At 36.9% G+C, this 13,988-nt stretch overlaps 1 pseudogene; it reads left to right on the top strand.

Moving 5' to 3' along the window:
- The first annotated feature begins 9,284 nt into the window (after positions 1 to 9,284).
- On the top strand, positions 9,285 to 9,873 carry LOC147447998 (silicon efflux transporter LSI3-like; annotated as a pseudogene).
- Positions 9,874 to 13,988: the final 4,115 nt, after the last annotated feature.

The following is a 13,988-nucleotide window of genomic DNA, read 5'->3' as shown; positions in this document are numbered from 1 at the left end:
AAAAGGACGCAAAGAATGGCTTGCACACTTGATATATGTTCTTGCCGCTTCACTTGAGGGTCACTATATGTAAAACCTATATATCACGGACTATTTATGAAACCCTTTAACTATGAATTTTCATCAATAAAATGGACACTTAGTCCATTCAATCTTTTTTTTTTCAAGATTACTTTTTCAACACCTTTCTATATGTGAAAATATGGATAAACATAATCCCTATTATTGAACCCACGTGATGTGCATCTTTTAATTGTAGTGACCCCCATGAGATGCTTCACATACAGCTTATTCAATTTCTTATTGATGGTTTGGACAAGCACCAATATTCTTGTTAGAAAACCCCGAAGAAGACAAGCCATTTGTGAATTTCGTTTCTGTTTTTAGGAGAAAAACGTAAATGGACTTCAAGAATGGTTTATCATCTTGCCGTTTGTACTGACCACATTGCATACAACTTTTCCAAACCATGAATAAACAAATGAGCAAGCCATATGCAAAGTGCCAGCCAAAAATAGCAAGTGTGCAAGACGTTTTTGAAGTCCGTTTGCATTTTTCCCTTAAAATGAAAAACGAAGTTTAGAAATGGCTTGCTCGCTTATCATTTTTTTTCTTAGCACATGGATTTCCCTTGTACCTATTGATGGTTCAAACAAGCCATATGTGAAGTGTTGAGAACATATGAAAAGTGTGCAAGCTATTTTTAGAGTTTGTTTGCATTTTTAAGAGAAAAAATGCAAATGGACTTTCGAAACGGTTTGCACACTTACATATGTCCTTGTCGCTTTGCATACGGCTTGTCTACTTATCTATTAATGGTTTTAGTAAGCCATTTGAAATCTTTTTAGCACAAACAAGAAGATGGCAGGCCATTCCTGATGTCTGTTTGTATTTTTAAGAGAAAAAACATAATCGGACTACAAGAACGGGTAGCCATCTTACCGTTTGAGTTGATTGCTTCACATACAGCTTGCCTGAACCATCAACACATAATAGGGCATGCCATATTCATAATGGAAAGCACAAATGGTAAGCATGCAAGCCATTTTTGAAGTATGTTTGCATTTTTTCTTCCATAAATGCAACCGGTCTTTAGTAATGGCTTGTACATATGTCATTTTTACTTGCCATCTTATCCAAACCATCAATAGGGATGCAAACGGGCAAGTACACAGGGAATTTTTGAAGTCTGTCTGCGTATTTATGGATCTTAAACACAAACATACTTCAGAAGCGGATTGCACACTTGCCATATATGCTTGTCGATTTGCATACGGCTTGCCCTTTGATGGTTTGGGCAAGTTGTATGCATTCTTGTTAGCACAAATGGCAAAAAACCAAGTCAATTTTGAAGTTCATTTGCATTTTTAAGAGGAGAAACACAAACATATCGACTTCAAAAATGGGTTATCATTTTTTTGTTTGTGGTAGCTGTATCACATATGGCTTGCAAGACATATATAAACCTAAACTTTGAACTCTAAATTTAAATCTTACTCTAAACGTAGATCTGACTTACATCATAACTCTAAAATAAACCTTAACATAATTGCAATTAACACAATGTAAAATCTAAAGTGTAGACCTAAATTTAAACTTAATTTTAAAACATAGATATAGATTTAAAATTTCCATTTAAATAAAATTTAATTAAAAATGTGAATTGACTACTTGAATATAAAATAAGAAACATGAACCCTAGACTTAAATTCAACCTTTTAACCTTAAATTGAAAACCACACATTGCCATTTAAATAAAATTTAAAAATGTGAATTGATTACTTAACTTGTATTTAAAATAAGAAACATGAACCCTATATTTAAATTCAATCTTTAAACTTAAGTTGAAAACCACACATTGATAACAAAACAAAGTTTTAAACATAAAAATAATCGTAAATTTAAATTTAAAATTTGAATTTAAATCAAGTTTTGATTTTTATATTAATACTAAAAAATGACTATGATTACGTAACAAGAACACTTTTAAATATTTGATAATGGATTTTGTGTGCGCACGTGTTTGTATTCGGTTATGTGTATACATATATACACTATGTATGAGTAGATATGTAGTGTACGTGTATGTGCATATTTCTTTATGCACAACTACACAACAAACACACACACGCACACACACGCGCGTGCACACACAATGAAGAGATAGATAAATATATAGATTTTATGATCATCCTCGGAGGTCAAATATGACCTACAGGACCAAAGATACAAGTCATGTAGTATGTATGGGGTTGATAAGTGATTCTCGATGCTCCAGAATTTTGGTGGTGAGAGTGGCAATGTAGAACTCACACTGTGGCTATAGGAGAGGAAAGTGTGTAGGTCTTAGCCATAATTTGAAAATATGAGGGAAGCATGTTTGGATGTGAGGAACATCTAAGCACTCTAGTAGTGTGTGGTACTCAGACTCTCAAACTTGGAATGAGCATAATGTGTAGAGTCAATTAGACTCTTCTCCATCGACCCAATATCATGTCTCATATTGAAGGGAGGGAGCTAAGATGAATGGTTGTGGTAGTGCATATCGCTGACAAGGGGATAGACTCAAGCATAAAAGGGTAAGTATGATTTCCTCTTTCAATGAAGAACATGGTTTTGTAGTTGGGGGAAATATTGGTGGTGTACTATATCAGTATCAAAATTTGAAAACATCTACTTGGCCTTTTACCACAATTTGTACAGAGAGAGACCAAAATGGAATGGCCAAATAAGAGAGAGGGGACGAGAGGACTTTATTTGCATTTTTAATATTACCACGAGATTTACCGCGATTATTCTTACATTTATTATCGCTCTTACTATCGACCCCGCTTTGGCACTAAAACATTCAAATTTGGGTATTTCCCTCTGTTTTTCTCGTGAAAACAAATTAAAGAACATGATTTGAAATTTCAAAAAATGGGCAAAAAATGAAATTAAAACATGAAACACTGCTATGTGGATAAACATGAATCTACAAAGAGGAAGCGTCTTCGTAGAGTTATGCCTACGCCTCCATGTAAAGCAAGCACCATTAGAGATGAGAGGGACAACATCTTCTGCCAAGGCATGGGCACTACTTTTTCAGGTTTTGTATATTCCCACAAGAGAGACCTCTGTGACATCCTTCATGTTCTAGATTGGCCCTCACAAATTGAGGCAAGTGCTTCATCCTCTTATAGCAAAACATAGACAAGCTTGTTTTACAAGTGGAGCACCTCATCTTCTATCTGCACCCCCCAAGCTTGGGGATGGCCTACTTTTGTGTTGAACAAAAAAGCCCCTTGCTCAACAAAGCGTCCTCACCTTGAATGTAATACTGACATTGTTTGCTCAGGCCACTACAAGGGATCACTCGGTTATCAATGCCATTTTTCCGACGTAGTTGGTGGGCATAGGAACAAACATTGATAAACTTGAAGGGAGACATTACTCAATTCAAAATTAAAATACCGACACATATAACAAAAATAAATATATACACACACTGCTTATACCGATGCGTATACCGACACATGTATCAATAACCTGCCATTTTATAGAAGTCAAGAGATAATTTCCTACATTTTTTATTTTTCTCTCTTCTCCACATGTCCTCCATAGCTCCTCCCCACCTCTACCAACCTTGCAGATCTGTACGGATTTTCCTCCTCTAACGTTTGATCTACTCTTCCATACATGTCTACCAAAGAAGGTACATAATTTTGTTGTATACTTGCGTGAAATTTTTTTTGTTTGTGTTGTGTGTAGATAACAAAATGTTTATGCATTTTTTTTGCAAGTATTTGCTTGACTCTTCGCACTCCTCACACACTCACATTGTTTCAATGTGAGTGCCCTTTCTTTTGCTTTCATGCATGCATGCACACATACATACATACACATAAATATACACACATACATAATCACACACATAATTTTAATAATACTTCTATTGTTATGCTTTTGCTTATATAAGGTTATTACAAAGGTAGTTACGATTGTGGTAATGCTTATGGTCATGATCTATTTTTGGTTATTTCATTGACAATGGTTATGGTTTATTTTTTGTTATGCTAGTGCCAATGGTTATGGTTTTGAAAACATTTTTATGGTTATAGTTGTGGTTATGGCTATGGTTATGATAGTGGCAATGGTTATGGTTTTAACAACGATTATGGTTATTTTCTCCTTATGGTTAGGTTATGGTTTTGACATCCTTTTATAGTGATGCTTATGCTTATGTTTATGGTTATCATCATATTTATATGCCATTAGGCTTGGTTATTTTTTTGACATACTTATGGTTATAATTTTATTTATGATTATGGCAATGACAATGATTATGATTATGAACAATGGTTATCATTATGGGTTTGCAAAATTAAGGCTATGGTGTTGTTTATGGTTAAGGCAATGATTAAATTTAAACTTAAGGTTATGGTCTTTTTTATGATTATCATTATGGTTATACTTATAGTTTTTGGGTTTATTTACGAATGTGGTAATGGTTATGGCCATCATGGTATTTATTTATGGTTATGGTTATTGCAATTTATATATTTAGTGTTTCATATTTATGGTTATGGTTATTGCAATTTCTATATTCAATGCTTCATATTTATGGTCATTTGCTTAACACTTCTTTATTGTTTTATGATGCAATATCAATCTATCGTTATTATGTAGAATAGAATACCTTTGTATTCCTTTTTTTGAGCAAAGAATAGTGCCATTTATTGCAGCAACAATTGTCACAATCCTCTACTCAAAAAAAAGTTGCAGGTGCAGACGTCGATATGGGCGTCTATATAGGCGTCGATATAAGCATCTGTACAGGAATCTGTACAAGCATCAATACAGGCATCAATATAGGCATCGGTATACTCTTTAGTATATGCATCGGCATGGATGATTAGTATACCGATGCCTATACCAATGATACGGATCTGATGCATCAGTATAAACATGGTGTTGTAGTGGGTGCCCCTTAATTGGAGCCCACATTTTCCAATTTTCATCATGATAGAGTAAAGTGTGCTCACATTTTACTAGATGGTAGCACCTATGTTAGTTTCTTCAAGCTCTATCATGCCCACCAAGTAGGAGCTGCGTACTTTTGTCAATGAAATTGCGAGCCTCTACCCATTGGGCTCAACATTGACCGCATTGTGATGGATTATCTTCACAAGCTCTCGGACTTTTCCTTTGCACACCTTCAAGAATGGTATGATTACCAATTAAAAGGGGGAGAGAGGTTATAACCACCATTATTGCCTCTAGCATTATTGCGCAATGATTTAGAGCCAAAATGCAAATTTGAGTATTTCTTTCTATTTTCTTACAAATTTTCAAAGCATGCATTTGTTATTTTCAATGAAAAGTTTTACCAAAAAATGATAGATATATTATCATTAAATTAATGACACCCACTTATTTAACATAAATTATCATGCTTGAAAATATCAGAGAGTGAGAGAGAAAGCAATGAATGGAAGGCATGACAAAAAATTTCATAGTATAAAATATACAAAATGTTTATAAATCATCTTTCAAAAGATCTCTACAAGTGGCTTGGTCTAAATGAGAGAAATTGAATTGTCATTTGTGGATGTGTTGGCTTCATCTTCATTGAACTTGTCATCTTTTATCTCATCAATGTCATCATGGCAATCATCCCCACTGAGATTGGAAGCATTGAGACTTGAATCATTGATCTCTCTCTCTCTCTCTCTCTCTCTCTCTCTCTCTCTCTCTCTCTCTCTCTCTCTGTTGACTCTCCCTCATCCAATGTAATAGGTGGGAGAGGGTCAAAGACGGGGTCTCCAGTTCATTAGTGGAAAAAATGGTTCTTTCTCGAGGTGTTACGAGAACTACAAACAAAAATTTTGGTTGATGGATTGATGGAATATATATGACCTATAGAAGAGAAGTTCAAAGTGAGTGATATTGGTATTATGCTACAAGCAAGTAAGGGTAAAGAAGGTTTTCACTCCTGCTCATGATTGTGTGGAAAAACTAAGTTGTCATACCTCCCCATGTGATACACATTAGAGTCCACCATGTAGAGCCCATTCTCATGTCCTCTAGACAAATTTGTAAACCACTTGCACTCAAAGATGAAGGTATGAAAGGTTCTAAAATCAACCTTTAGTATCCTTTCTATAGTCCCATAATATCCTGCTTTATCGCCATTTTTGTCAAAGATGCCACAATCCATGGTGGTTCGACACTCGTCATTGTGGCATGTACGAAAGTATGACCCTTTGACCAAATAGAGCTAGAGGAAAGGCACGAAAAATAGAAAAAAATTATACAATCAATTATAAAGATAAAATCAAGAAAAAAATCAAGAAAAAAATATGCAATATGAAATCAAGAAAAAAATATGCAATATGATTTTATAATTTTTTTTTGCAATATGCAAAAAAAAATTATAAAATCAAGAAAAAAATATGCAATATGATTTAAGCATATGAGTACTATACATTTGGCATGCAACCTCGTGCATACTCTGATTCTTTGTCGGTGATGTTCTCTCCGTGTGCCTTTGCTTCGGTCATTCTCTCATGGATCCACTCAATACTAATGAGATCTGGGAAACATGCAAGGTGTTGAGGAACTAGGGGTGCCCTCCTACCTCCATGAGATTGCTTCCATACTTAACTCTCTCGCAAATGCCTTGCTTTTGCCATTGTCCACATGTCCACCCACTTGGTCTTAGCGTTTGCGTAGAGAATGCAAAAGCTGTTGAGACTCGGTGTAGATCCATATCCATGTTAAATAATTTTCCCTTTCCACTTAGTAAGTGTGAATTCATCCTCCTCATTTGACCACATGTGAGGCATTAAGGGATAAACTTGTGCTAGATACTCTAAAATGTAAAGAAATGTCTCTTGCACGATCCATCCTTTGGCCATGCATGCCTCTGTGGCTGGGCCCATAGTTGCACAAAATCTTTGAAAGCCTGTAAAAACCTCTGTAGAAAGAACATCCACCGTGCATGCACTACTCTACATATAGCAATCTCCTCAACCACATGAACCTAAAGGTGGACTTAGCTAAGAAGAACGGATCAAGGAAATGCATCCTCAATGGCGCACACAGTTTCCACGAAAAGCGATTGAGCTGAAGGGATGGCATCTATTTCAATGTTTGGAGCTCACAAACCTACAAGATAACACACAAAAGTACACTAAGATAACACACTAGAAGATATAGTGTATATAGAAAATGGATTGGTTGAATAGAGATATGAGGTACCTTACTAACTCTTTGAGTTTGAAAATAGCTTCCCTCACTTTCTTGTCCCGGCACACATACATACTCACCAAAAAAATGAACTACAATGTCAAAATATTAAAATACCGTATGATTTTAGTCTTGCACAGAATTTAATATCTTAACAAAACAAGGGAGAGGATAGAGAGGAAAGAAAGGATTACCTATAACATCTTGTGCCAATCACATGTCTTCAACTCATACAATTGAACGCTTGCACCTTTCTTTGCCTTTGCAAAATCTCCCCTTAGTGACCTCATGTACCCCACGGGTGTGCGAATAGATTAATGGAACCTTTCACTCAATCTAGCTCGTCTTTGGTTAGATTCCATGGGGCTTTAGGAGGCACAATCTTCTCATTTGGGACTCAATGTGGAGGGGTTATACAAATTGGTGAGCGAGTATTTCTAAGCAAAAAAATAATTGAGTAAGTCCCTTCAAACATTCTTTATTACTTAGAGCAAATTCCAAAAGTGCAAGTGGGTTTTCCAATGTTTGTGCTCTCGCTCTCATCACCATAAAGATCATTGTCATCAAAGTCCTTTGTGATGACTAACACAGAGCACACTCAATCATTGCATAGAGGATCATGAGCCCAAGACCCTCTTTCTTTTTGTTGAGAGACTCTCCTAATTGTAGGACTACACCCAAGTTTTCAAAAAAATAAACAACCCCTTAAATCACTGCATCACTTCTAACAATCATATTTTACACAATGTCATTTATCATGTAATCAATACACTCATTGTAATCAACACACTCATTCTATGTTGAAAGCCAAGCATGAGGTAAAGTCTAGCCATGAGCAAGCCGTGATAACAAAATAATAGCATATTTTGATTCTTATAAGGAGATACCAAAGATGAAGTTTCATTATTATAGCATCAAAAACATTTGAGATTAGGACGCCTTTATGTCACAGATAAAATAATCTTAATCACACAATGCAACTACATGACATTGTTTGAGCTAGTGTTTTTGTGATCATGAAGAACTAATCAATTTCAAAACGCCTCTAAATATTGAAGAATCTATATCTACAATATCATTATGAAAGGAAATTGAAGCTTTTCCTTCCTTCCATAGCCTCTATATTCAAACTCACATTACCTAAAAACAATGGCCTTGTTCAATGTGATTACCAATTGCTAGCTATTTGGGAGCTATAAAATTTTTTTAACTAGAAATACTATTTTCACTCTACTTATCAACCAAATCATCAAGAAAGAAGACCAAGCCGTTGCATTCATGACATCAAAACATTCATAACATGAAAGAGAGCGATCTATTCAATGGAACCAAAAAAAAAAACCCAATCCCTTCAATTATGGAACAAAGGAAATAGCCTGTGGCTTGTCGCAAGTGTCAGCGGATGATTGTCGAAACCATTTTGCATTGGCATGGTACTGTTACGACAGAGCTATCAATGCTTGAAAAAAGTTGAGGACATGCACCTAGCACCTGCTGTTCTAGCACTTTTCACTTGTATTGTCCACTTGGAATACATTTCCATCTATAGGCTGATCAACATGTTCTTTTTTATTGGGACACACATGCCAAGTGTTTTTTCTTGCGGGCTGGCAATACCAATTGACATCGAGGGAGCTTGGACGAGTAGTCAGCTTCCTTCAACTCTTTTTGGGCTTGCAAACTATAACTTTAATGTACATGTCGTACATTAAAATGCACCAAGTCTTCCGCATCCTTTTCAATATGCTAGCAAGCAATGATCATGTTATGCATGTCCCTTATTATATTTTGAGTGCAAAAAATTGGCTACTTTTCATGGGTGCCCTATGTTGCAGCATCATTGTAGCATGTACAACAAGTTACTAGTCTTATTAACGGTAAGACTGGTTTTGACAAAACATGCTCTTCAATTGTATCTTCAAAGTAGCTTTGACTCATGTGCATATGACATCGGACCCTTTGTTTTTGCAATCAGCCCCTTGCCCTACCTCTAAATGTTTTCTAATTGAAATATTTATTCAAATATCATTGCTACAAATTTTTGGCACATTGACATGGGTCTTGCTTCTATTCGAGAAGTTGTTCTCAGCTCCATTTCCTTCTAGGTGTTTTGAATTTTTGTAGTTTTTTTGGCATTCACACATTTCCCCATTGGGAGGACTGTAAGTGCCCTAGTTGGGGTTGTTCTCACATTTGTGTTTAAATTGGAGACCTTGCCATATTGGGCCTCCTCTTTGAACCATGATGGTGAGTGTCTATTTAGAAAAATCATACATATTAACGTTTTGAGCTCATGTTGTATCATAAGGTGGAAGGCACCTTCTATGTAGAGTGTGCATATTTAGCTCCTCCTCGAGTGCCCTTTTCACAAATATGCATGCTATTTAGTGTTGAGAGAGTTTATGTTAAAGATTTGCATGCAGAAAAACTTATCATCAAAGCTTCTTCTATTGGCAACCATTGCAATATAGGTTCTGTTGTGCTGAAGCCCTTTCTGCTCGCATTGGCAACCAGTGCAATAAGGTTATGTTGCCAAAGCCTTTTCTTCTTGCATTGGCAACCAATGCAATAAGGTTATGTTGCCAAAGCCTTTTTTTCTTGCTGGCCTCTCACATTGTCTCTACCCTTGTGAAACCTGTTTGAAACCAGTCTGTTTCAATTTATTCGTCTTTAGTTGTTTGCAATGCTCTATGCCCTGCTGTCATAATTTGCCTATCATATTTTCCTTGAGCAAGGGCCTCCTTTAGATCCTGGAACTCTTTGGTCAGCGAGGTTGATTTAGTTGTCATGATTGTGGTTCTCGGAGTCTCCTGCAAGGCTAAAAGTTGGGTCCGAGTCTTACTGACCACCACATAAGACTCTTGCAGCTTCCCATTCTATTCTCTTTCCCTGATTAACTCCTCCTCTAGTCGTTGTTGCTCAACCTGCAGAGTAGTGTTGGCTTCATTAAACTGTTGGACTTCCTTGTAGTAATATGCAGTGTTCTCTTGCTCCCTTTGTAATTTTGATTGGAGTTGCAGCTGGACTTTTTGCAACTCCTCGATTTTGTTTTGCATCTGCAGTGTGCTTTTGGCTGCTTTCTTTGCCTCTTTCCTTGTGTCCTCTAGCTCTAGTATACACAAGTTGTAGAGATATCTTTGGCATGGAAACTGGAGCTTGATCTGGTCTAAATGTGCATCAATGTCAAATGGCCGGATCATTTGTGCTCCCTCCTCTACCACAGCTTGCGAACGAGATGATCATGGTTGGTTCTTCCTTCTTTGGCCCTAGTCCAAGATACTAGCATCATCCTTCGTTCTTTCTTTTGTTTTCAATACTTCATGCGAGTAGTCAAAGTTGTAGTGATTTCTGGTAGTGCTATCGGTTTTTCTGGATCTTCTTGCTTTTGTGATAACACTTTATTTGCCATTTGTTCTGGAAGATCTAAGGCTTCTTCTCTTTTTTTGTTTCAGCCTCTAAAGGTAGCTTTTTGTCTTTTGGTGATTCAGAATTATATTCTTGCTGGTCAAGAGTATCCTGATCACCTTCCTCTTCTTGGTTTTCTGCTTTGTCCCCTGCCTTGGTAGATTCGTCGGATGATTCGGGATCATCGACACGTGGCAATTTTGCATCCTCTCTTTCTCTTTGTTCCATCTTCATTTGAGCTCATTTTGAATCCGTTTCCACATTTCGCTGGCAATGTCCAAATTTTCCTATGCTTCCTTTCTTTTGCATTGTTTGATCCTTTCCAAAGCTTCTGATTTTCTGTGTTGTAGAGGCACATCCTCTTCTTCTTCTCTTTCATCAGTCGCTTCTGGTCCCTGACTTCTCTTTTCCTCGTGTTTTTGTTGGCGGAGTTTTTCTCTTTGTGCCTGTGCTTCTTCCATTGTTCTTTGGACTTGGGTGATTGGGATTGCCTCCACCGCCCAAGTTGTCCTCTTCTTCAGTCTTGTGTGTCTTAGTGAAAATTCACTTCCATATTCCTCTTCTAAAGATTGATATTCTGAAGGAGTTTCACTTTCTCTTGACCCAGCTTCTTCATTGTTTGGTGCATCTGATTAAATCTTCTTATTGTCAGCATCATTTCTCATTGAGATCTGCCTTGTTTGTTTGATCTCCTGTTTTGGCCTCGTTGATGGTCCTGCTACCGGCTTTATTGCTCTTTTAGATTTGTGGATCAAATGTAGTTGTGCTTACGTAGGTGGTAGATCATCAATCATTCCTAACGCTTGGTAAGCGATTTGAGTCAGCATTGGTCCATCATTCATGTAAGTCTTGCTCCTTTGGCTACCCTTGATATTTGCTTTCACTATGCTCTCAAGTAGGTAATTGCCAAAATCACAGCTGACTACTCTTCTTTCTGCTAACCCCATTGCCATGACCACTGCCATGTGCAAAAGTGGTTCATTGTATCTTGGTGGATTTTGTACCTTGAAATGTTGCAATATGAAGCGCAACCGTAGTTCTATCTCTGAGTAGATTAAGTCTTGATAGGTCAATTTGTGTCCTCTTTGCTTCAAAAATGCTTTGTCATTATCCATTGCTTTGGTCTTTTGCAATAGATTGTGTATTCCTTGCTGTAGGTGGATAGCTTCATTGATTATCTCTGCAGTGATTTTAACTTTGACCATAGCTTCGTCTTTCTTAGTAAGGGTGTCTTCTCCAATCTATTGAATAGAGATAATGAGTTTACGTGCTCTTCTAAAATCTGTTCCCCATGGAGGTAGTCGTAGGAAATTGTCTAATTGTAGACACCTGACCCTAGTTGCACTTTGGACTTTTGGTGTAATGTCCACAACTCCCATGGAAAAATTGTGGCCTTTACTATCTCTTCGTCTACTGCTTGAAACCTTCACATGAAGATATTGGTAGGTATTGTTTCTAGCACATGTCCTGTGATATGAGATTTCTCATTTGAGGATATGTCCGTGATCTCGTATGGAGCCGCTTACCACTCCCTTTGTGCTTTTCTTCGGGGCATCCTGTCAAATCTGGTGGAGTAAGAACTACCGAGGTGGTCGTAGTAGGCAGAAACAAAGCAAGAAACTCTATGCTTCTCTCTCTCTCTCTCTGTCTCTCTCTAAATGCAAATGAGCTTATTTTGCCCCATTTGACTATATGTTCCCTATCTGCCCGGAATGCCCCATTTATACTTACCTCCATTGATCATATCTTGCTGTTCATATCACCTGCAATTCAAACCATTCTTCATTATGATATTCAATCGACAATTGGCCTTTAATCTACAGTTTTGATCCTTTAGAAGTTGGCTCAAAATATGTCTTGTGCCAAATATTTTCATATTTGCCATGTTCGAATCCCTTGCTTTGAAGTTTTGGCATTTGCTTTCAACAGTCAATTTTGACTTTCTTGGCTCAACTTATTAGATTTTACTGATTATTTGTTCTTTTGAGCTTTTTAGTGCTAAAATTAAAGGAAAATTACTTACAATTATTATTAATCGACCAAAATTTTGCCAAAATTATTGTAATCACTCATACATACATATTCTTAACCCGACATGTAGATGGTATCAATATGGCTCATGATTATGCCTGTTAAAAGTTAAAAAGCTCTGAAAAACCGCTAAAGGAAAAAAATATATTATATATACAAAATGATGAGTATCTTGCTGCATTTTCCCCCTTCCTATAGTGAGTCGTCCCAAACAAACATGGAAAAAAATGCATAAGTACAAAGTAAGTGTCTATGCATAGCCGTATATTGTGGCTCTATGATGCAAATTGAGGATATGCATGGGGTAACAAAGTGTTGTACAAGATATGGGTTATGAAAAATAAGTTCAATGGCTTTTGAGAATGAGGTTAGGTTGAAGCTGCATGGTCCGAACAAAAGTAGTTGTAGAAGACGCGCTCATTCTTTGACATTGGCAGCTAGAATGGTGTGACACTGCATTGTCTTTTGATTGAGGGTTCGGTTTTGGACGCCACTCACATTGCTTTGATGTGGACTTCAGGTTCAAGTCATTCAGTGAGCAAGTCTATTTCTGTTTCCATATCCAAATGACTTCTTTTGGTTGTTGATGGGGTGTTTTGATAGACCTGGTTTGCTTAACAAAAGCCTTGGGTGGTTTAGTGAGGGTTGGTTTTGGTTGATGCGTCTTGGGTGGACTTGTAGTACCATTTCATTTAAGTATCCATAATTTCTTTAGATGGTTTTGCATAATGGACTTTTTTACCAAGATTTTCCTAACCATCATTTGAGAACATCACTGGATTGGAGCAGGTGTTGATTGGAGAGGTTCCCATATGTAGTTTGATTTTACAAATGGTGTGGCAAAACATTTGTCATCTAGCATGAGTTGTAACGTATTATCCTGCCAATTTGGTTTGGCTTGATAGGTGTGCATCCACGACACTCCCAAAATAATTGCTTCGTTAAGATCTGTATCATCTACCACCTGAAACTGATGGGGATAAATTGTTCCATCAACAATTATTGGTAAATTTACTTGTCCCAGGCTGTTCATTGTTCCTTTTTTTGCCACTTTGAACTCCATAGTATTTGGCGTCAGAGATTCTTTTGTTAATTTCATTAAGGTGGAGTAGTTGACAACATTTTCTCTTGCCCCAATATCCACTAATGCACGCTTGGTGGTGCCATCATCAAGTTGCAACATAATGCGTAGATCTATGCCAACTAACCATGTAGACTCCATTTGTATGGATGCTATTGGAGGGGAATTGGTACAATTTTCCTATTGGTTATTTCTCTAAAGATTTTCCCACTCCTTCCGATTTAATATTCTGATCTTGGCT

Source organism: Adiantum capillus-veneris, chromosome 11 (genome assembly GCF_014529385.1).
Source record: "Adiantum capillus-veneris isolate H3 chromosome 11, ASM1452938v2, whole genome shotgun sequence".
Classification (NCBI taxonomy): domain Eukaryota; kingdom Viridiplantae; phylum Streptophyta; class Polypodiopsida; order Polypodiales; family Pteridaceae; genus Adiantum; species Adiantum capillus-veneris.
The sequence above is the reverse complement of the archived record's forward strand: the minus strand, read 5'-3'. Positions and strand labels throughout refer to the sequence as shown.